General features: G+C 41.4%; 1 protein-coding gene across 3 annotated transcripts in view; it reads left to right on the forward strand.

Annotated features, from left to right (window-relative positions):
- The window catches only part of TIAM2 (TIAM Rac1 associated GEF 2), a 155,775-nt gene that overhangs the window by 97,595 nt on the left and 35,401 nt on the right, over positions 1-22,779 (forward strand). Inside the window, exon 1 of one of the 3 annotated variants that reach the window (XM_007657824.4) lies at positions 5,408-5,711. The exons of the other annotated variants lie outside the window; for them this stretch is intronic. The gene's annotated coding sequence lies outside the window, so the exon portion shown is untranslated. Of the gene's footprint in view, positions 1-5,407; positions 5,712-22,779 lie in introns of those variants that run through there. 3 annotated transcript variants of the gene reach the window in all.

A 22,779-nucleotide genomic window follows, 5' to 3' on the forward strand; every position in this document is an offset into this window, starting at 1 on the left:
GTGTGCATGGTCCTAGGGTCAATCGTATATACTGAGCACTTACTGTGTGCAGAGCACTGTACTAAGCGCTTGGGAAGGTACAGTATAACAATATAACAGACACATTCCCTGCCCACAGTGAGCTTACAGTTTAGAAGGGGAGACAGATGTTAATATGTCAAGACAAAACATAGGTATCTAAGTGTTGTGGGGCTGGAAGCGGGGATGAAGAAAGGGAGCAAGTCAGGGTGATGCAGAAGGAAGTGGAAGAAGAGGTAAAGGGGATTTAGTCAGGGAAGGCCTCTTGGATTCAGCTAAGTAATCTAGCACCTCCCCACCCCCTTCTTTAGTCAGAACCATATAGCACTGCACATAGCATCTTTCTAATGTCTGATTGGAGCACATCAGTCCCCTCCTCAAAACCTTTTTCTTCTTAATCATATTTAAGTGTTTACTACGGGCCAACGACTACCCATTACATACCGAAAATCTTAACCTATGACTTCAAGGATGTTCGCCCTCCGGTTTACCTACTCTTCTGCTTCACTCCAGGTTAAATGCTTTGCTCTCTCCAAACAGACCTTCTATGGGAGCTGCCACGTCTCTCCCAACTCCCATCCACTGTTCTTTTTTTTATGGTACTTGTTATGCAATTACTATGTATCAGGCACTGTACTAAGTACTAGAGTAGAAACAAGATAAACGGTTTGGACACAGTCCATGTCCCACAAAGGACTTACAGTCTGAATCCCCATTTCACAGTTGAAGTAACAGAGACACAAAGCAGTGAAGTGACTTGTCCAAGGTCACACAGCAGTCAAGTGGTGGAGCTGGAATTAGAACCAAGTCATTTGACTCCCAGGCCTGTGCTCTTTCCACTGGATCATGTTGCTTCTCATACCTTTCCCCCTCCATGAATATGTACCTTTGTTAGATAAAACCTTGTCCCTTGAAGCATTTAAACCAACTATTAAAATGTCACCTCCTCCAAGAGGGATTCCCCTCTTGATCACTTTACCCTATCCTCCAGCTTGGCACTCAGTCTTACATCTATTTATTCGTCTTTTTCAACATTTCATTGTTTACTTGTGTTTTTTCACTTCGTATCTATTCTTTTACTCTTGTCACTATTGTATGTTTGGCAGTTCCCCTGCTTGCTTCCCCTGTTTGATTGACAGTTCCTCCAAAGCAAGAATTGTGTCTCTTTGGTCTATTGAATGTTCCCTAAGCACCCTGTTTAGTGTTCTCTCTGCACACTGACACCCAGTGCTGTGGGTGATGATGATAACGACCAATTAATCAATCAGTGGTATTTATTGAGAGCTTCTTACTTTGTGCAGAGCACTGTATTGAGTGCCTGGGAGAGTACAATGCAAAAGAATTAGCAGACACGTTCCCCGCCCATAATGAAAGTACTGGGGAATATCATTATTTTTAATAATAATAAAAAATATTTATAAAGCACAATGTGCTAAGCTCTTGGATAGTTACTAGAATCAGATACAGTCCCTGTTACTTGGAGAGCATTTCATCTATCTTATTCCCATTTCACAGATGAGAAAATTGAGGCCCAGTTAAGTTTATAATGATGGTATATACTAAGCGCTCACTAGCTGCCTGAGGTTTATTATTCATTCATTCAATAGTATTTATTGAATGCTTACTATGTGCAGAGCACTGTACTAAGCGCTTGGAATGTACAATTCGGCAACAGATAGAGACAATCCCTGCCCATTGACGGGTTTACAGTCTAATCCGGGGAGACAGACAAAAACAATAGCAATAAATAGAATCAAGGGGATGTACATCTCATTAACAAAATAAATAGGGTAATAAAAATATATACAATTGAGCAGATGAGCACAGTGCTGAGGGGAAGGGAAGGGAGAGGGGGTGGAGCAGGGGGAAAGGGAGTTTAGCTGAGGGGAGGTGAAGAGGGGGTAGGGGGGGAGCAGAGGGAAAAGGGGAAGCTCAGTCTGGGAAGGCATCTTGGAGGAGGTGAGCTCTCAGTAGGGCTTTGAAGAGGGGAAGAGAGTTAGTTTGGCGGAGGTGAGGATGGAGGGCATTCCAGGACAGTGGGAGGACGTGGGCCAGGGGTCGACGGCGGGATAGGCGAGAACAGGGGATGGTGAGGAGGTGGGCGGCAGAGGAGTGGAGCATACGGGGTGGGCAGTAGAAAGAAGGGAGGAGAGGTAGGAGGGGGCAAGGTGATGGAGAGCCTTGAAGCCTAGAGTGAGAAGTGTTTGTTTCGTGTGGAGGTTAATAGGCAACCACTAGAGGTTTTTAAGAAGGGGAGTGACATTCCCGGAGCGTTCCAGCAGGAAGATGAGCCGGGCAGCGGAATGAAGAATAGACTGGAGTGGGGAGAGACAGCAGGAAGGGAGATCTGAGGGAAGGCTGACACAATAATCCAGCCAGGGTATTATGAGAGCCTGTAACAGTAAGATAGCCGTTTGGGTGGAGAGGAAAGGGCGGATCTTGGCGATATTATAAAGGTGAGACCAGGTCTTGGTGACAGTTTATTGTGTGACTAGACTAAGTGCTTGCTCAAGTTGAAGTTAATATTTCAGTAGTAAAGATCATTTGCTTTAGCTAGACCTTCACATGTAATGTTTTCTTGCCTCTTTGGTTTTATCATCACTACTATTAAAGCAAAAAAACGGTGAGTATGAACTTTCCAGTGGGTCATTAAAGAAACCAAGTTGGATAAGTCCTCATTCTTTGAGAATGCTGACCCAAAGGGTCTTATATGATCATCAGAACCTAAGTGAAGGTACTGTTTTGGATCAGGCCAATGGTTCATCCTGCCCAGTTTTCCATCTCTGACCATGGCGATAAAGTGCTCAGGTAAACAGTGTGATGGTTACTCACCTCAACTCTCATCCTCATGGTTATATATGCTCAATCAATCAATCTTATTTACTGAACACGCACTGTGTGCAGAGCATTGTATTAAGGACTTGGGAGAGTACATTACAACATAGATGGTAGACATGTTGGTTGTCCACAACAGGCTTTCATTCTAGAGAAGCAAACATTAATATAAATTACGGATCTGTATATATGTGCTGTGGGGTGCCTATAAGTGCTGTGGAACAGCATATGTACATAAGTGTTGTGTATTGTGGAATCTACCAACATTTTCCAACCAATTTAGTTTTGTTGCTGATTGGTATGTGGCCTGCATCTTGATTTTTCCCTTCTCCAACCTCCTAGAATGCTGACCGTCCATTAATAATCCATTGTTTGCATTTCATCCATTATCTTAACCCCCTCCCCTGCTTCTTGAACTTAGTGTTATTGTCTACCTGCAAAGCTTCCTGTGTGAAAGTGTTTCTTTTGTTAAGAATAAGAATTGTGATATTTGTTAAAGCGCTTACTATTTGCCAGGCACTGTACTAAACATTGGTGGAATTGGTGGATACAAGCAAATCGTATTGGACAGAGAAAACCAACATCCTCACAGTGATTATCTTTAAGTGGGTATTTGTGTTCATCGTGTACTCCCTGCTTTGACTGAAAATTTTGGGACGGTCAAGAGTGTGTTTGATATGTTCATCTGTAATTATCTCTGCACACCATGAGCCCTCAAATGCTGTTGACTACCTGACATTTCAGTGATGTGAGATGACATTTGTACAATAGTGTGGCTCAGTGGAAAGAGCCCAGGCTTGGGAGTCAGAGGTCATGGGTTCTAATCCCAGCTCCGCTGCTTGTCAGCTGTGTGACTTTGGGCAAGTCACTTAACTTCTCTGTGCCTCAGTCCCCTCATCTGTAAAATGGGAATAAAGACTGTGAGCCCCACGTGGGACAACCTGATCACCTGTATCTCCCCAGCACTTAGAGCAGTGCTTTGCACTTAGTAAGCACTTAACAAATACCATCATTATTATTAATACAGTAACCAATCAATGGTATTTATTGAGGGCTTACTGTGTGCAGAGCACTGAACTAGGTTTTGGTGAAAATATGACAGAGTTGGTTGAAATGTCCCCTGCCCACAGTGTTTACTGATGACCCATTAGGTGCAATACACTGTTGGGAAGGACAAGAGTCAAGTAATGTGTTTCCTGTACCCACAGAGCTTCCCCCTGTGTGTAAACTCTGCAAGCTCCTTTTAGGCAGGGATTGTGACTATGTACTCTATTGTATTATACTTTCCCAAGTGCTTAGTACAGTGCCCCACTCATAGAAACCATTCAATAAATACCACTGATCGACTGGGAGAGACATCAAAATATTTACAGGTAGAATAACCAAAGTAGTGAAGGTACAATCAAATATATACAAAATAACTTTGGGTGGATATTAATAAGGGCATAAATGCTGGAGATGACTGGTGGGCTTGTAATGTCTCTACTGTTGTATTGTGTTCTCCCAAGCACTTAGTACAGTGCTCTGCACACAATAAGTGCTCAATAAATAAAATTGACTGACAAATTGACTATAACTTGGGGTGTGGGAATTAATCAGGAGAGGCTTATTGGAGGATGTGAGATTTTTAGGAGGTTATTGAATGGGGAGAGCTATGGTCTGTCGGATTTGAGGGGTAAGGTAGGGGTGGTTCCAGATTGGGGTGCAGCATGAGCAAGAGGATGAAGATAGGAGAGGCAAAATCAGGGACAAGTTAGTGAATTTGAGAGAAGTGAAAAGTCTGAGTTGGGGAGTAGCAAGTGAAGAAAGTGGATATATAAGATAGGGAGACTTGGCAGAGGGCCTTGGAACTACAAGGGAGGAGATTGTTTAGAGGGGAAGGGCCGCAGGAAGCCAGCAGAGGTTTTTAGGAGTGGAGAGATATGTGCAGTGGGCCGCTCCAAGAACATGATCTGTGCCTGGAATTCTAAATGGAATGGGCTGTCCAGAATTGCATGGGGGACCTGCCAACTTGGAATGGAAAAGTCCTAGATTTTCTTCCCAGGCAGTCTTTGTCTTTTTATCCCTCCCCAGTGTGAAGAGGTTGTTGTCTGATTAGAATTTAGGGATCCTCAGATTTTGGGGAGATTTAGCTAACAAATTGACTTCGGAGACAGGGGGAAAATTTCACTAAGAAATCAAATCACAGTCTGACTTGATGAAGCACAGCTGTAACTGAGTGTCTGACAGCCCCACAATTTCAACAAATGGTTCATAATTGATTGCCTTCTCTTTAAAGGTGCCTATTACTGTCAGAGCTCTTTGTGACCCTGTCAACTTCTCCAATGCGTGGGAGATTTCCTCCCTCCTCCTCTTCCCACCTTAGTTTTCACTGTTAGCAAATAGGATCATCCTAATTTGGAACCTGAGAAAGAATCAACTTTATTCTTCTGGGGGTCAGGGCTGGAGTGGATTTTAACCATTTGTTCTGGTAGCATGAGGTTGATCATACCCGGAAATCTTTTTTCCATTTCCATATCAACTAATTGATGCGAGCTGCCTCAGACGAAGCTGCTCTTGTTTTTCCTTCTCATGAATCAGTGTGCCAAAACCTGGTGCATTCTATAGACGGGCCCCTCAGCGGGAAGCACAGATACCGAAGATCAGGCATGTGCCTACACAGGAAAGCCTTGGAAAGAAAAAATTGGTGGCGCTAGCAGGTTCTTTCTACAGTAGCTTGGAAGAGCAGGCAGTTTTGGATCATTCCATTACCTCGAGATGAGAGAGGGTTGCTCATTTTCCCACAGAACCCTGAAATATCTAGTCACTTTGCTCTGTGAGTGCTGATTCCCTTCGAACTTCTCCTTTTTGTAGAGCATGTAAGTAACCATAACCTTTCGTTCTGACTCGTGAGGGTTCTGCAAATGTAGGCATGCTTGCATGACCTCCTAATTTCTTTTCTTTTGAAAATGTCATTTAATTTTTAAATCAGCTTTATCTCATTAGGATTGCCATTAACATCTAAGGGTGAGTGTTGCCTTTCTTGGAACACATGCTGATTACACCTAAATGTATTTCATTGATTTGCCTTAATTTGGGAAAACAGTGGAATCTCTTTCAGGCTAGTTTTCCTGGAACCACTTTTAATAACTTTTCTTTTTTTCTCTGATGGTGAATGAACTTGTAATTATTTATTGAGACTGTTTTATCCATCTGAAAGGACATTTTAAAGATAGCAAGAAGGTCGGGTAATATCCAATGTCACATGAAGAAGCTTTTTAATCTCCACAAGTGATACGGTATTAAAAATACAGGAATATATTTCTCCTTAATCCTATAATTAGTTAAATTGCCCAAGTGTTGAAAGCAAATAACCTGCTTAAAATGGTAGAATAGAGAAGGCATACAGCCTTTCTGTTTGTACAATTTTAATTAGATTTTTTATTTTACTCAATTTAATTTGCTAAGAATGATGTTTATGAACAACTAATGCAGGCTTGGCAATAGTTATTTCTGCAGTTTGTAGGCGTTCTGTTGATAGAATGAAAACACTGAGTAGTCTGGGAAGGCAGGCTGAAAGCTGTGGGATTCACTGTAGTTTAATCAGATCTATAGTGTGTGTGGTCCAGCTGTTTATTAGAGACATATTATTTGGCATATCAAAAGCTTGGATTTTCTTTATGCAGCACAAATGTTCAGTCCATATTCAATTATGATGATCAATTACCTTCATTTATTCATGTGGCTTTCTTTTAAAACATTTTACATCTAAAATGTTACAAAATCAGATTCCTGGAGTATATGGTTTGTGTGGGGTTTTTTTTGGTGGGGGACATTTTCCAGTATATCCAAATTGCTTTTATTTTTAGTTAAAATTTTAATTGAAATGCAATTTATCCAAAGTACTCTGCAGAGCTGTTTTCCTGCTGGCTTCTGGAATGTGATCATCAGATGAAGCCTTTTTTAAATAAGTAATGTTGAGTTAGTGCTTCTAACTATATTGACCTTAAATCATTACTTCATAACCCTCTTAGAAAAAACCTTTTCTAATAAAGCATCCTCCAATGGTTGAATCTTAGCCATATTTCATATGAATTAAGCCTTAATTCAAAATAGCTTTTTTTTGTGGGGGGGCAGCAGGGAAGGAGAGGAAGTTTGGATGAAAATCTCAATATGGACTTTAGCAGAGAAGTACAAACCAGTAGGTTCTTGTATTTTTTTTTTTAAACCAGTGCCAGACCTGCAGAGAAAATTAGTATAATTGTTTCTGTTCTCCACAAGAGTGGTGAAAATGTACTAAATGTACTAAAATACCTTAGCCAAAGGCAATAGTATTACCTGCCCACCTATTCCCTTTAGCATGAAAAGTCATGTACTTGAAATTGGACATCTATAAAACTGCATTTTAGCCATCTCAATTGAGATTAACTGTATGGAAAAAAACAAAACAGAATTTAAAGAATGAGATAAGGCAGTTACTAGTAGGAGAGTCCTTAAAATAGAGGTCTGTGCATATTGTATTATTAGATGCTCAATAAATAAGTTTGAGAGGGCGATGCATATTAGAATACTTAGGAAAATGGGCAGCTACTTCAAAAATTCAATGCAGTGCTATCTTAAGTCTCAGAAAAGTTTTCCTGAGCAAAGACAAGCAGTAATCTTGTGGAACAGATGAGAAGTTGTTCAACTATCTTTCAGATCCATCTTACCATCTTTCAGTGAGTCCTCTCCAGTGCCGATTTTGCTCTGAGATTCTAACTGAGGAGGTTTAAGGTTTAAAGTGGGCTGACAGTGTCCTACATTTTGGATCTTTATTAGGCTTTTAAACCTCCAGGAAAGAAAGAGGGTATACCCAACTGTTTTAATAAGGTTTGCTAAACATAAGGAAATGCACGTACATGTCTTCTCACTTGGATCTGTAACCTTTGGGCAGTTGGTATTCACCCCTCAGCATTTATGTCCATATTAATAAATTACATATAAATTATTTATTCATATTTATTCCCAAATTTAGCTGTTTTCCAGGGCAACCAGACTGTCCCGCTGTAAGCCCAGTTTTTCCCATGGAACAACTCTTTGGCACTGCTTTATGGCAGATATTTGAGTTCCATCTTTGATATGTTGTCTTAGAATCCACTGAAAATGTATTTTGGCAGACAGTTTAAATTCATGATTAATTTTTATCTTTTTATTTTACTAATTCTTTATTAAGTGCAGTAGAAAAGATTATTCTAAGACCTTTTCACACTCAATGTTATAGCTTCTTTATATATATGGTTATCCTGGGGAGGGGGTGACCATATTGAGTTTATGAAAAGACCATCGAAAACAGGATGATATGCATTAGAGGCAATTGACAGACATAGCACTATATGAAATAAAACAAACTATGGGGAATTGAAATGGAGAGCAAATAGGTTAACACTGGTATGATAAAAAAAGATCTGCTGATATAAGTGGATCCCACACTCAATGAGTTGGCAAAGGAGTTTTTATCAGAGATACTAACATGATTCTAAAAATAACAGAGACATCTGGGAAAGAAAGTTTGGGAACTCTCCTACACAGTTCAGTCTGGCTGGAAGTAGTATGTGGTACTGGCCTCATCCTAAGCTCTGAACCACACTTCAAGAGGGATGTGACATGTTTGGAAAGGAAAACTAAAAATACTGAAGGGTTAGAAATTGGAGTTTATTGGACTAAAGGAAGTAGATGAATGAAAAACTGAGGTGTGTAAACAGTCTTGAAGCCTGAGATTTATATAGATCATGATGACTAGCTGTATTTAATTATAAACCATCTTAAATGGCATTAGAAAGCATTTTAATCAGTTAAACAGTGGTGCTTTTTGAGCACATACTCTGCAGAGCACTGTACTAAGCACTTGGGAGAGTAGCATAGAGTAAGTATTCACGATCCCTGCTCTCAAGAAGTTTGCAGTCTGAGGAGACAGGCATTATAATAGATTATAGTTAAGGGAAACAATGAGTTTTCAAATAGTGTTTTGAGAGGATGGGGTGGTCCTTAGTGGTTGATAGCTGAAGTACACAGGTGATGCAGTATCGGGAGAGATAGAATGAGGAGATGAGAGATTAGTCAGGGAAGGCTCTGGGGGATCAATGATTTTAGTAAGGTTTTGAAGGTGGGGAGAGTGGTGTTCTCTCATTTATGAAGTTGGAGTTTCTGGAGGGAGGGGGAACGTGAGTAAGGGGTCAACAAGATGAAACTGAAACACAGTAAACCGGTTGGCATTAGGGGGCAAAATGTGTGGGCTATGTCATAGGAATGAGGTGGGCAGGGTGTCTGTTTAATGTTATATTGTACTCTCCTAAGGGCTTACCACAGTGCTCTGCAAATAGTAAGTGCTAAGTAAATAGTATTGAATGAATGAATGATAGGCAGGAGGAGAAAGAGAGCTGATCCATTGCCTTAAAACCAATGGTAAGGAGTTTCTGTTGAGGCAGAGATGGATGGGCAACAATTGGAAGTTTCTGAGGAGTGGGGAGACAAGCAGAATGATTTTTTTTAGAAAAATGCTCCAGATAGCTGAGCGAAGTAGGGATTAGGGAGGGGAGAGGCTGGTGACAGGAAAGTTTTGAGGAAGCTATTAGAGTAATCAAGACCGGATTGGAAAAGTGCTTAAACCAGTGTGGTGACAGTTTGCTTGTAGAGGAAAGGATGGATTCTAGAGATGTTTTGCAGGTAGAACCAACAGGATTTGGTGACAGTGAATATGTGGGTGGAATGAGAGCGATGAGTCGAGAATAATGCCCAGGCTGTGAGCTTTTGAGACAGGGAGGATGATGGTGCATCACTGGGTCTGTGGAGAAGAGAGGGTTTGAGAGGAAGGATGAGGAGCTAAGTTTTGGACCTAATTAGTTTGAGGTGAGGGTGGAACATCCAGGTCCTGAAGGCAGGAGGAAATGTGAGATTGTAGAGTGAGATAAGAACAGAACTGTGGAGATGTAGCTTTGGGAGTCATCTCTGTAGAGATGTTGTTGAAGATGAGGAAGTAAGTGCACATTTAAGAGGGGTGGAAGGCAGAGCAGCCCATGGAAGAGACTGAGATGGAGCAGCCAGAGAGATCAGAGGAGAATAAGGAAAGAACAGTGTTAATGAAACCAAATTTGGATAGTGTTTCCAGGAGAAGGGCATGGTCCACAGTGTCCAAGGCAACTGAGCCGTCAAAGAGGATTGGGATGGACTAGAACCTGTTAGATTTGGCAAGGAGGAGGATGGTGATAACTGGTTCTCCAGAGAACTGTGGTAGTAGAGTGGAGGGAGAAGAAGCCACATTGCAGGGGTTCGAGGAAGGAGTTGGAGGAGAAAAAAATGGAGAAAGAGGGAGGAAATAACTCCTTCAAAGGGTTTGGACAGAAATGGTGGGGGGGATTATGGGGCAATCCTGGAGGGTGGGATGGGGTTGAGGGAGGGTTTGGAGGGACAGAAGATACGTGGTTGTGTTTGGTAGTAGAGAAGAAGGAGCCATTGAGAGTGACCATGAAATATGGCAGTCAGGAAAGAAAGAGGGTCAAGATGAGTATCTTAAGGTTTGTTAGACATAAGGAAGTGTGCTTGCATGTTTATTCACTTGGATCTGTGACCTTTAGGTATTTGATATTTGCCCCTCAGCATTTATGTCTATATCTATAAATTATATATTATTTATTCATATTAATGTGTTTCTTCCTCTTTAGACTGTAAGTTCATTGTGGACAGGAAATGTGTCTACCAATTCTGTATTATGGTACTCTCCCAAGCACTAGTACAGTGCACTGCACACAGTAAGCACTTAAATGCCATTGATCGATGAGGAAAGAAATCTAATGACTGTTCAAAACTGTTAAGGGAGGTCTTGATTAGCATACCAATTTTATATATGCCAGAAAAGTGCTGGATCAGAAGATCTCTTAAAGCCCATCCCAGCTCTGGTTTAAGACATAGCTATGTATGTGTGTCTGTGTATGTGTGCACGTGCATACTTATTCTTCATCTTGTGTGAGTGCATTCCAGAGAAGCCGTGGCCCAGTGAAAAGAGCATGGGCCCGGACCGGCTCTAATCCCAGATCTGCCACTCGCCTTCAATGTGAGCTTGGGCAGGTTATTTAACTTCTTTGTGTCTCTGTTTCTTATGCAAAATGGGGATTAAATTACTGTTCTCCCTCCCACTTTGACTGTGGGCCCCATGAGAAGCAGGGACTGTCCAACATGATTACCTTGTGTCTACCCTAGTGCTTAGTACAATGCCTGGCACATAGTAAGCATTTAACAAGCATCTGTAATATTATGCACCTTGAATACAAAATGCTACGTCATCAACTGTTTTACTGAGATATGGAGTGGGGAAAGAAGTCACCCACCTTGTCAATAGGTGGTTTTTTGTTTTGTTTTGTTTTCTGGTTGATAATGAGTTTTGTGGGCAGGGAATGGGTCTGTTTATTGTTATATTTTACTCTCCCAAGCACTCAGTATAGTGCTGTGCACCCAGTACGTGCTCAATAAATATGACTGACCGAATGAATGAATGAGTTTCGGTTAAAGGGAAGTGCCTTTCTCTTCTCACGCCCTTAATATATTGTTTTTCTGCCACCTTCTATCTGTTCCCCATCCTCTTCTAATCTTCTTTCTTCCCACATGTTACCTTCTTTGCTGCCAGCCATCAATTCTCCTCCTCCTCCCACTGTCCTTTTTCACCCTCTTCTTGATCTTTTTTAAAAAACATTCTTTAGTGGCTATGAACAAGCATCCTCAGAGGAACAAAAGAAGAGGCAGAGAAAAAAAAGAGGTAGTGAGGCAGCTGAGTGCAGTATGACTCACCCACCAGGTTGATCAACATTAGGACCTCATTAATTCAGTTGTATTTATTGAGTGCTTATTGTGTGCAGAGCACTGTACTATACGTTTGGAAAGTACAGTTCGGCCACAGATAGAGACAATCCCTACCCAACAATGGGTTTAGAACAGTGCTTTGCACGTAGTAAGCTCTTAACAAATGCCATCATTATTAATGTTATAATTATTATTATTATTAGAAGGGGGAGACAGACAACAAAACAAAGCAAGCAGTCAGGCATCACTGTCATCAAAATAGGTAAATAATGGGACTTGAGGCCTAACCCTGGCTCTGGAGCTAGCTTATTGGAGCACCTGGGGTAGGAAGTGGGGATCAATCAGGGGAGAGTGAAGAATCCCCAATGGCAATGACTTTAAAAGGGAAATTACTCAAAAAATATGCAAGTGGTGAGTAAAGGCACATAATGATGGAGAAGAAAATTTTTAGATTAAAAAGAATGATTATAGTAATTTTTGTACTTGATAAGCCCTTACTATGTGCCCAACACTGTACTCAGCACTGGAGTAGATAAAAGATAATCAGATTAGAAATGGTCCCTGCCCTTGTGGAACTCACTGTCTAAGTAGATGAGGGAACTGAGTTACTGAGCAGTTCAGTGACTCGCCTGGGGTCTCACAGCAGGCAGGTGGTGGAGACAAGATTAGAATCCAGGACCTCTGACTGCCAGGCCCACACTCTGTCCACTAGGCAACACTGCTCATTGCCTGAGAATGTGGAATTGGACAGACTTTGGATGGAACCCACATGTTCTCTCCACCGTACATTGTCATAGAAGAAATAGCAGTTGTTCCCATGTCAGGGAGGATAAGGTATTGATAAGGTAGGTATTTCTTGGAGTGTCAGAGTGGTTCAACATTGAAAGGAGCAACTCAAGAAAGTAATTGAGTTCTAGAGTTTTATAAATTTGTAGACAATGTTTTAGGCAGGGGAATGGAGCAGGTGACTCATTCAAATTCTCTTTATATTTTAGCCTCCTTGTGCAGAGCTGTATTAGATGCTAGTGAGTATTTCAGAGCAAGTAGGAGATGTGACCCCTGCTCCTTAAAAGGACTTACAGTCTAAGGGAGGGACAGGCAGGCAGAGTAAAATAACAGCAACAATAATAATAATGGAGAAGCAGCATGGCTTGGTGGGTAGAGTACGAGCTTGGAAATCAAAAGGACCTGAGTTCTAATCCTGGCTCTGACATTCGTCTGCTCTGTGACCTTGGGCAAGTCACTTAACTTCTCTATGCCTCAGTTACCTCATTTGCAAATATGTGAGCCCCATGCAGGACATTGACCGTGTCCAACCTGATTAACTTGCATCTACCTCTGGGCTTAGAACACCGTTTGGCATATAGTATGGGCTTAACAAATACCATAATTATTTATTAAATGATAATTATTGTGTAATTTGAACATTTACTATGGGCCAAGCACTGTATTAAGCACTGGAGTAGATACAATATAATTAGGTAGGACGCAGTGGCTTTCAACACTGGAACTCACAGCCTAAGTAAGAGGGAGAAGAGGTGCTGAACTCCTTATTTTACAGATGAGGCACAGAGAAGTTAAGTGACTTGCTACTGGCCAGACAGCAGGCAAGTGGCAGAACAAGGATTAGGTTGTCTCAGGTCTGTGCTCTTTCCACTGGGACATGCTGCTTTTCAGATAATACTGGTACAAGGTTAAAACGAGTGAAAACATGACTAAGTAGGTGAGGTTAGTTAGGGAATATGTCAGGGAAGATGTCAGGGAAGGTTTTTTCAAGAGCGTTTGAAGTGGGTTTCCAATGTTCTATGAAGTTTTCTCCCTCTAGAGCCTCTCACCACCACTATATAGTGTTGGTGGGGATGAGAAGCAAGGTGAGGAGATGTTACATTAGTAACTGGAGCTTGGAACAAACCCACCTCAAACTTAAGATAATGTAGCACTTGATTTAGACCATGGCCTAGGAGTTTCAGAGATTCTTCTCATCTCCTCTCTCTAGTCCTCATCACTAAATTGGAAACGTGCATTTAATGTACATCTGCCAAAGTGCCTGAAGTCTTATCCTAATTTAGAGAAACAGCCTGGCCTATTGGAAGAGCATGGGAGTCGGGCGAAGTGGGTTCTAATTCCTGCTCAGCTGCTCTGCTGGGTGACCTTGGGCAAGTCACTTAACCTTTCTGTGCCTCAGTTACCTCTTCTGTAAAGTGGGGATTCAGATTATGATCCCCATGTGGGATATGGATTATGTCAAACCTGATTATTTTCTGTCTACTCCAGTGCTTAATGGAGTATCTGGCACATAGCAACCAAATTCCATTTAATGAAATCCATTTAATGAAGTCATGGCTAATCTCTGAATCCAAGCTGATCCTGAGCTTCCTCAAAGGCCTCTTGCTGCCTGGAAGTATAGAGAAGCTTAAAATCTTTTAGACTAGAGTCAGAGAACCTCCTTGCAGTTGTATTCAAAACTCTGCAGCATCGAAAGCTCTGCACGGCTATATTGATCAATCAGTCACATTTATTGAACGCTTACTGAATGCAGAGCACAGTGCTTTTGATTGGTATTTAAGTGTTTTCTCTGTGCCAGGGACTGTAGTAAGCGCTGGGATAGAGACAAGCTAGTCAGGTTTTCCATGTCCCACATGGGGCTGGTTCACAGTCATAAACTCCATTTTATAGATGAGGTAACTGAGGCCCAGCAAAGTGACTTGCCCTAGGTCATACAGCAGACAAATGGCAGAGCCGGGATTAGAATCCAGATCCTTCTGACTTCCAGGCCCATGCTCTCTCCAGTAAGCCACATTGTGCTTGGGAGAGGATAGTATAACCACGTGGTTGGATATGTTCCCTGCCCACAGTCAAGTTAGAGTCTAGAGGGACTGTAAGAATCTAGAGTTAAATTTCTCCCTGTCACTGACAGAAGTCCCACCCTGGACTGCTGTCAAACACCTGAGAATAAAGGTTTCCCGACACTACTGAACTCCATCGTATCCCCCAAGACCAGGGTATTTCTGGGGACAGGGAGCCTTTCATGTAGTAATCCATCGGTGGTATTTATTGAGCACTTACTATGTGCAGAACACTGTAATAAGCGCTCGAGAGTACAACAGAATTAGCAGATTCCCTCCTACAACATACCATAAAAATGCAAGTCATGCTGCATTAAAATAGTCAAATTGTATGCAAATGTATATTTATTCAATGCTTACTATGTGCAGAGCACTTTATTAAGTGAAATACAACAGGGTTAGCAGACACTTTCAGTGTTATTCATTGAGTGCTACTGGGTGAAGAGCACTGTACTAAGCACTTAGGAGAGTACAAAATAATAAACAGACAAATTCTCTGCCCACAAGGAGCTTACAGTCTAGAGGACACGTTCCCTGACCATAACTAGTACCTTGCCGTCCTTATGCCTGGTGGTTGGGCTAGGCCTATCTTTTGGGGTGAGGTGTGAGCGCCTCAGTCCCTGTTTTGCATCTCCTGGCTACTTTTTGTGAGGCTCATGGAAGTGGAAAGGAGGCTACCCTTGGAACAGGTCAGCTCAGGCCAAACTAGGCCAGAACAAAGCAAACCAGAACTCAAGATGACAGTCCTGAGGCGAGAGATATGCCACTTGTGTGGAAAAGACGTCTCCAAAATTGTCTTTACTTGTCCCAGCAGAATGACTAGCTCACAAAATGAGAAATTGCTTTGGGGCACAATTATAAACTTAGAAATCAATTACATCCCATTCTTTAATAGCGGTGGTTGTTGCATTCCTGTAGAAACCAGTGTCAAGGCAACTCACACTACAGGACTCAACTGTCCAAATTCCAAGCACAGATTGTTTCTCTTGATGCCGTGGCCAGGCTCAAGTTATAGCCAACTAGCTTGAGTAGTCAGGTGAATGCTACCTAACTCACAAACTGGGTGCTAGCCAAAACGCATAATGAAAACACATGTTATGGCAGAACTGAGTATAATCGTGTATATATGTATATGCACCTCCTTTGAGCTTTGAAAGTGCTTCCTTAGAAAGGAAATGAGAAAAACTGTCATTATCATTTATTGAGGAATTCCTGTGTGCAAAGCCATGTCTGCAACACTGACAGTTATGAGGACAGTTTGATAGTGACCTAATAGCCAAAATATTACAATAGTGTGTGGATATTTAGTTGGAGAAGGAGGAGTAGATTTTGGAAGTATTTTGGAGCAAGAACCAAGAGGATTTGGTAACTGCTGAAATATGGCGAAGCAATCCTCTCTTGAATATTTAAAATAGGCTCCCATTCAGTATCCAAAACTTGATTCTTCTATCTGTCATGTCCCTAGCTTGCTCTTTTGCTTCCTGTTTTGTTTTAGCTTGGAGGAATAAGAATTCTGTTTGCAGAGAAAGTTTCAAAAGCTTACCATTTTGACACTGCCCGCTTTCAAATGGGAATGATTAAGTGTACCTTACACTATCAATTCATTCACATCCCCTGCAGAAAGGAGTTTTATTTAGGTTCATCTTGTGACAGAAAAGATGGAAATTCTGAAATTTACCGGGTTCAAAGCTGATTTATAATAAGAAAAACGTGATTCGAAATTACTTTCAGATAAAGAATGAGGGTCTTCTGAAGATGATGAAAATCAGCTAATATGCTTAATAGTGGAATATATTTTCACATTTTATATCACTGCCCCTTGAAGGTATTTTTCTCTTTCCTTTCCTAATGAATTTGTATTTTAACGAATGGCAGAAGATAATGTACTTCCATCTGTAAATTTGAAGCTGTTTTACTAAAATTGGTTTTGCTTTATTTTGGGAGCTTGGCAAACAAACCCATTTTTGAACCGGTGATGGTTGTTACTGAGCTACTGAGCAGCCTCAAGGAGCGAGAAGAGGGAACTGTCCAACTGGCCCCCGCATTTCCGATGCCGAAAGACCCCAGGCTCTGTGGCGGACTGACACCCAAAATCCAGCCCTTCCTATCCCTGTCCTCTTCCTGACTTCCCTGTCACTGTGGATGGCGTGACCATCCTTCCCGTCTCACAAGCCCGCAACCTTGGTGTCATCCTTGACTCAGCTCTCTCATTCACCCGACACATCCACTCCATCACCAACGCCTGCCAGTCTCATCTTTATAATATCACTAAGATCTGCGCTTTCCTGTCCATCCAAATGGCTGTTGTGCTGGTACAAGCTCTCATAATATCCCGACTGGATTATTGTATCAGCCTTCTCTCTGATCTCCCCTCCTCCTGTCTCTTCCCACTCCAGTCTATTCTTGATTCTGCTGCCCGGCTCATATTTCTATAGAAACGCTCTGGGTATGTCACTCCCGTCCTGTTTTAATGAGATGTTCATCCCCTTGATTCTATTTATTGCTATTCTTTTTGTTTGTCTGTCTCCCCCAATTAGACTGTAAGCCCGTCAAAGGGCAGGGACTGTCTCTATCTGTTGCTGACTTGTACATTCCAAGTGCTTAGTACAGTGCTCTGCACATAGTAAGCACTCAATAAATACTATTGAATGAATGAATGAATGAATGAATTTGCCTGTTGAATGGAGATGCAGCATGACACTGTGGTTAGAGCATGGGCCTGAGAGTCAGGTCATGAGTTCTAATCCAGGATCCACTACTTGTTTTCTCTATGACCTTGGGCAGGTCACTTGGCTTCTCTGGGCCTCAGTTATCTCATCTGTAAAATGGGGATTGAGACTTTGAGCCAACCTGTGTCCAATCTGATTTTCTTGTATCTACTCCAGTGCTTACTACAGTACTTGGCACATAATAAGTGCTTAACAAATACTACAATTATTATTATTATTATGGTTCTGGGCAAGTCACTTAACTTCTCCATGCCTCAGTTTCATCATCTGTAAGATGGGGATTCAATATATGTTCTTTCTCGGGAGGAGGGAGAAGATGTACCTTCTCAGCTCCTTTCATTTTTGTTAAGGCCATTTGGGATTGCCATGGGCAGCCAGTGTTCCTTGGAGAGGTTTTTAAATGTGTATGTTGTTAATTTGAAGTGTCACTCATTATTCTGATCATTTTACTAATTTTTTGAGAGTTTAGCCTTTTCTATGTGTGCCGCCTACATCATTCTGTATTACAAGCTCTACAAAGGCAGGGACATTGATCCTGTTTTCACCTGTGCCTCATATGTGTAGCTCTCATTGAGTAAGGGTGGATGGGGATAAGGGTGATGCAGGTGTTTATTAACATGGATAAAAGCAAGAAATGGGTCCAAAGTGGTTTTCTTGTTCCCCCTGTAGTGTCAGAGACACGGTTAATATTCAGACCATCTCTCTAGAGCAGAAGAGGAAATAGGCAAGAGTTCACTTCTCATGGTCTCAGCCTTCCAAGCCCCTTCCCTATGATTCCAATTCAAAATCAATGACATTGTGCTAATATGCCCACCTGAGCCATAGAAATAAACTGTCCTTCAAAGGGAAAGAACTACTCACAATGGAAAAAGCAAGCTATCTCTTTTCTCCTCTCTATGTCTGCAGTCTCCCAGAACCTACCCCTCTTGTCAATACAGTGGACCTTTAAATGTGCAGAAGGTCCCTGCTGGGAGATTTCTAAATTAGCCATTTGGAAGCCACCTTCAGTGCAGTCCTTGCTACACAAACCCAACTGGCTCTTCTCAAAGGGTTGTGGGGTTAGAGAAGCAGAGATGTATGTGTGCTTCCAAATCCCAAAGTGAAGCATGCAGAACAAAAGAGTATGGTGTTTGTTTCTTCTTGAGAAAGAAGAAGCATGTAAGTAACAGCATGTAAGTATCAGTGCTGGATTTCTGCAGCATCAGGAATCTTGCAGCAGCACAGTGTCTTTTGCCTTTTCTACCAGAAGGTGATGATCGGTGTCGATCAGCCGTCAAGTGGCCATTTTTCATTGCTGTAATCGGGTGGCAAGATTTGATATTGCTCTGCAAACACCCTTGTGTGATGTACAATGGATAACTAGCAAACCATTTTTTTCAAATTACAAGTTTTTGCAGTTTATGGACTTACAACTTAAAAGCTAGTCAGCAAAATCTTTTTCTCTCCCGGCTCCGCTCACACCCCAGTTGCTTCTAAATGAGATTAGGGAAAATGGGACACATCTTTACAATCATACACTGGCTTAGCCACAGTGATCAATATGGTAGCCTGAACTGCTGTCTTTAAATTATATCTCTTGCTTTTGATTTTCCAGGCTCAAAATGTCTTTATCGAGGTCCATGGATGCTAGTAACTGTTGAGCTGGGATATCTGACTTACTTCAATACTTTTTGTCTTTTATTTGGTCATTGGGGAGTTTTAAAATTTATAAAAAAGGTTTCAAGTGTCAAAGTCTATTTAGAAGACAGGTATTCTCTACTAAGTTGCAAGGATTCTAAAGCACATTAGTAAGCTTTTTAAAAAACTATAAATCCTCCTTTCCTCTTCTCCCACTCCCTTGTCCGTTGCCCTGGCACTTTGATTTGCTGCCTTTATTCACCCCTCCCTCAGCCCCTGAGCACTTATGTATATATCCACAATTTACTTATATTAATGTTTGTCTCCCCTTTTGAACTGTAAGCTCACTGTGGCTAGGGGTTGTGTCTGCCAACTTTGTTGTATTCTATGTGCCCAAGTGCTTAGGACAGTTTTCTGCACACAGTAGGTGCTCAATAAATAATACCATTGATTGAAAGTAAATAAAACATGGCAGATTTCTTGTTTAAATCCTGAAAAGTGCAGTGGAAACTAAGGCAAACATTTGTTTTAAAGATGGTAAAGTCTTTGGAGTCAGGGGATGTCTGATAACTTTTTCTCTTTAGTCGACTTCTCATTCAGAAGCTTTGTTGTTATAAGATGTAGCTAAAAGTTTTCCCTGAATGCTGCATTTGAGTTTGCTTGACCCTTGCATCCTAGAGAAGCAGCATGGCCTACTAGAAAAAACAAAGACATGGGAGTCAGAGGACCTGGATTCTAATCCTGACTCTGAAGCATGTCCAAAGTCACTCACCAGGTTGTCACTTCACTTCTTTGTGCCTCAGTTTCCTCAACTGTAAAATGAGAATTAAATATCTGTTCTCCCTCCTTTTGGAAGCTCCGTGTGGAACTGGGACTGTGTCCAACCTGAATAACTTTTGTCTTCTCCAGTGCTTAGGATAGTACTTGAAACATAGTAAACACTTGAGTACAATAATTAATAATAATAATAATAACAACAACACTCATTTTGGGATATCCCTGTAACTTTTCTTCAAAAATCAAATCCCTTTTAGATTAATAGTATTAATTAAATACTCTGTCTGCAGAGCACTGTAATAGGTGCTGGTAAAGGGTATACATGTGGGAATTAGAGACAGATGCTGTCCCTTGAAGGACTCACTGTCTATAAATATAGGCCAAGAGGTGACTTAAAGCAGACACATCAAGAATAATGAAACAATAAAACATTCAAACAGAATAAGAGAGAAAAATACACAAAAAGTCACGAAGGAACTGACTAGACAAGCAGTGGCTAGGAGTGTAGAAATTTCTTGTTGAAATATTCTTTGCTTGATCTTAAGCCAAAGAATTGGAGGTTCTTCAGGACCTAAATGATAGGAATACTGTGGAAAGGGGAATAATATTTTTCTTTTCTCTATCGTAATGTGGCAGTAATCTCAAAGGAAGAGCAGTGATTTCTGGGTTTAGGCTTGGGCACAATGCAGTCCAGCTTCATCAGGCTGGTTCCATGGGATTTGTGCCCCAGAGATAAAGACAATCCTGGGAAATCCCCTACCAACAGGGAAAGCAGTAAAGGGCAATTTGTGTGCATGTGCACACACACGCACACATACAGAAACGGTACGGCTCAGTGGAAAGAGTATGGACTTGGGACTCAGAGGTCAAGGGTTCTAATCCTGGCTCTGCCGCTTGTCAGCTGTGTGACTTCAGGCAAGTCACTTGACTTCTCTGTGCCTCAGTTACCTCATCTGTAAAATGGGAATTAAGGCTGTGAGCTCCCTGTGGGAACCTGATTATCTTGTATCACCCCCAGTGCTTAGAACGGTGCTTTGCACATAGTAAGCACTTAAATACCAGCATTATTACATACACACACACATGCACAAGCACATACCCCCAGCGCTTATGTACCTATCTGTAATTTATTTATATTAATATCTGTAATTTATATTAATTTCTGTAGTTCCTCTCTAGACTGTAAGCTCATTTTGTCTGTTATATTGTTAATAATCATAATAATTATGGTATTTGTTAAGCGCTTACTATGCCAGACACTCTACTGAACGCTGGAGTGGATACAAGCAAATAGGGTTGGACACAGTTCCTGTCCCACATGGAGCTCACAGTCTCAATCCCCATTTTCCAGATGAGGTAATTGAGGCACAGAGAAGTAAAGTGACTTGCCCAAGGTCTCACAGCAAATAAGTGGCAGAGCCAAGATTAGATTATTGTACTCTCCCAAGTGCTTAGTATAGTGGTCTACACACAGTAAGCACTCAATAAATACGATTGACTGACTGACGCAGGGAGCATGTCTCCCAGCTCTTATATTGTACTCTCCCAAGAGCTAAGTGCAATGCTCTGGATAAAGTAAACAACAAATGAATATGATTGATTCTGATGCTTTCTTCGTTCTGCTTCTTTCAATCCCTGTCTTGGGTTAAGTGTTGAGGAAAATACAGTTAGTCAAAGCCTTCATTTTGGCATGCAAAATGCAATGCCAATTGATGACTTTTAATTTGGCCAGCTTTCTTTGATAAGATTCACACTACTGGTAATTGGTATTTAGTATGTTAGAGTCCATCAAATGCCATTACAAATTCCATTTTTAAATGTAGTTTGGCAAAAGATTCAATAAAATCTTGTGAAAAATATAAAACTCTCAACCATCAACATGAGTTACAAGAGGCAGCATGGCTCTTTTTTATGGTATCTGTTCATGGCTTACTATGTGCCTGGCGTTGTACTAAGCAATGGGAGCAAGCTAATCAGGTTGAACACAGTCCATGGCCCACATGGGGCTCACAGTCTTAATCCTCATTTTTCAGTTGAGGTAACTGACAGAGAAGTGAAGTGACTTGCTCACGACCAAACAGGGCACGTGGTGAAGCTGGGTTTAGAACCCAGATCTTTCAGACTCCCAGGTCTATGCTCTCTCCAGTAATGCTATGCTTCTTCTCTGCTTGGAAAAGAGCGATCATCCACAGTCAGGAGATCCAGGTTCTCTACTGAATGGCCTTGGTTATGTCACTTAGCCGCTCTGCCCTCAGTTTCCTCATCCTCTTTGACTGTAAGCCACTTATCTTGACTTACATTGTACATTTCCAAACCCGTCTCCTACCCCAGAATTTAGCACAGTGTTTCACACCTAAACAAGCATTTAATATAGACCAACAACAATAAGAATAATACTTGGTACAAGTGATCATGAAAAATATAGATTAAGAATTAGAAAAATTAAGGAATTAAGGAAAGGATAGGTGAATTCAAAAAAAGGAGACTTAAAGCATTGGGATAGGGACACGCTATCCCACATGACTCACAGTCAGTGTCAATCAATCAATGGTATTCATTGAGTGCTTACTGTCTGCAGAGCACTATGCTAAGCATTTGGGAGGTACAGTATTCAGAGTTGATAGACACGTTCCCTACATCCAGCAAGTGTAGTCTACTTGGGGGAGACAGACATTTAATATAAATAAATTGCAAATATGTACATAAGTGCTAAATTGGAGAAGAAACAGGTGTTGAATGCATATTTTACAGATGGAGGAGCTGAGGCACAGAGAAGTTAAATCACTCCATTATCTTTTTCCTCCTTGTTATAAATAATTTTGTGGCCTGTTACCTTTGTTAGAGTATAAACTCTTTGAGAGCAGGAATTGTCTTTTAACCCTATTGTATTCTCCCATGTGGTTCCGCACATCGTAGGTGCTTAATAAATACTTGCTTTATGTTGTTGAGTCGTCTCCAACCCATAGGGACTCCATGGGGTACATCTCTCCCAGAACACCCCACCTCCATCTGCAATCGTTCTGGTAGTATATTCACAGAGTTTTCTTCGTAAAAATACGGAAGTGGTTTACCATTGCCTTCTTTTGTGCAATAAACGCGAGTCTCTGACCTTAACTCTCTCTCATGCTGCTGCTGCCCAGCACAGGGGA

Source organism: Ornithorhynchus anatinus, chromosome 2, assembly GCF_004115215.2.
Source record: "Ornithorhynchus anatinus isolate Pmale09 chromosome 2, mOrnAna1.pri.v4, whole genome shotgun sequence".
Lineage (NCBI taxonomy): Eukaryota > Metazoa > Chordata > Mammalia > Monotremata > Ornithorhynchidae > Ornithorhynchus > Ornithorhynchus anatinus.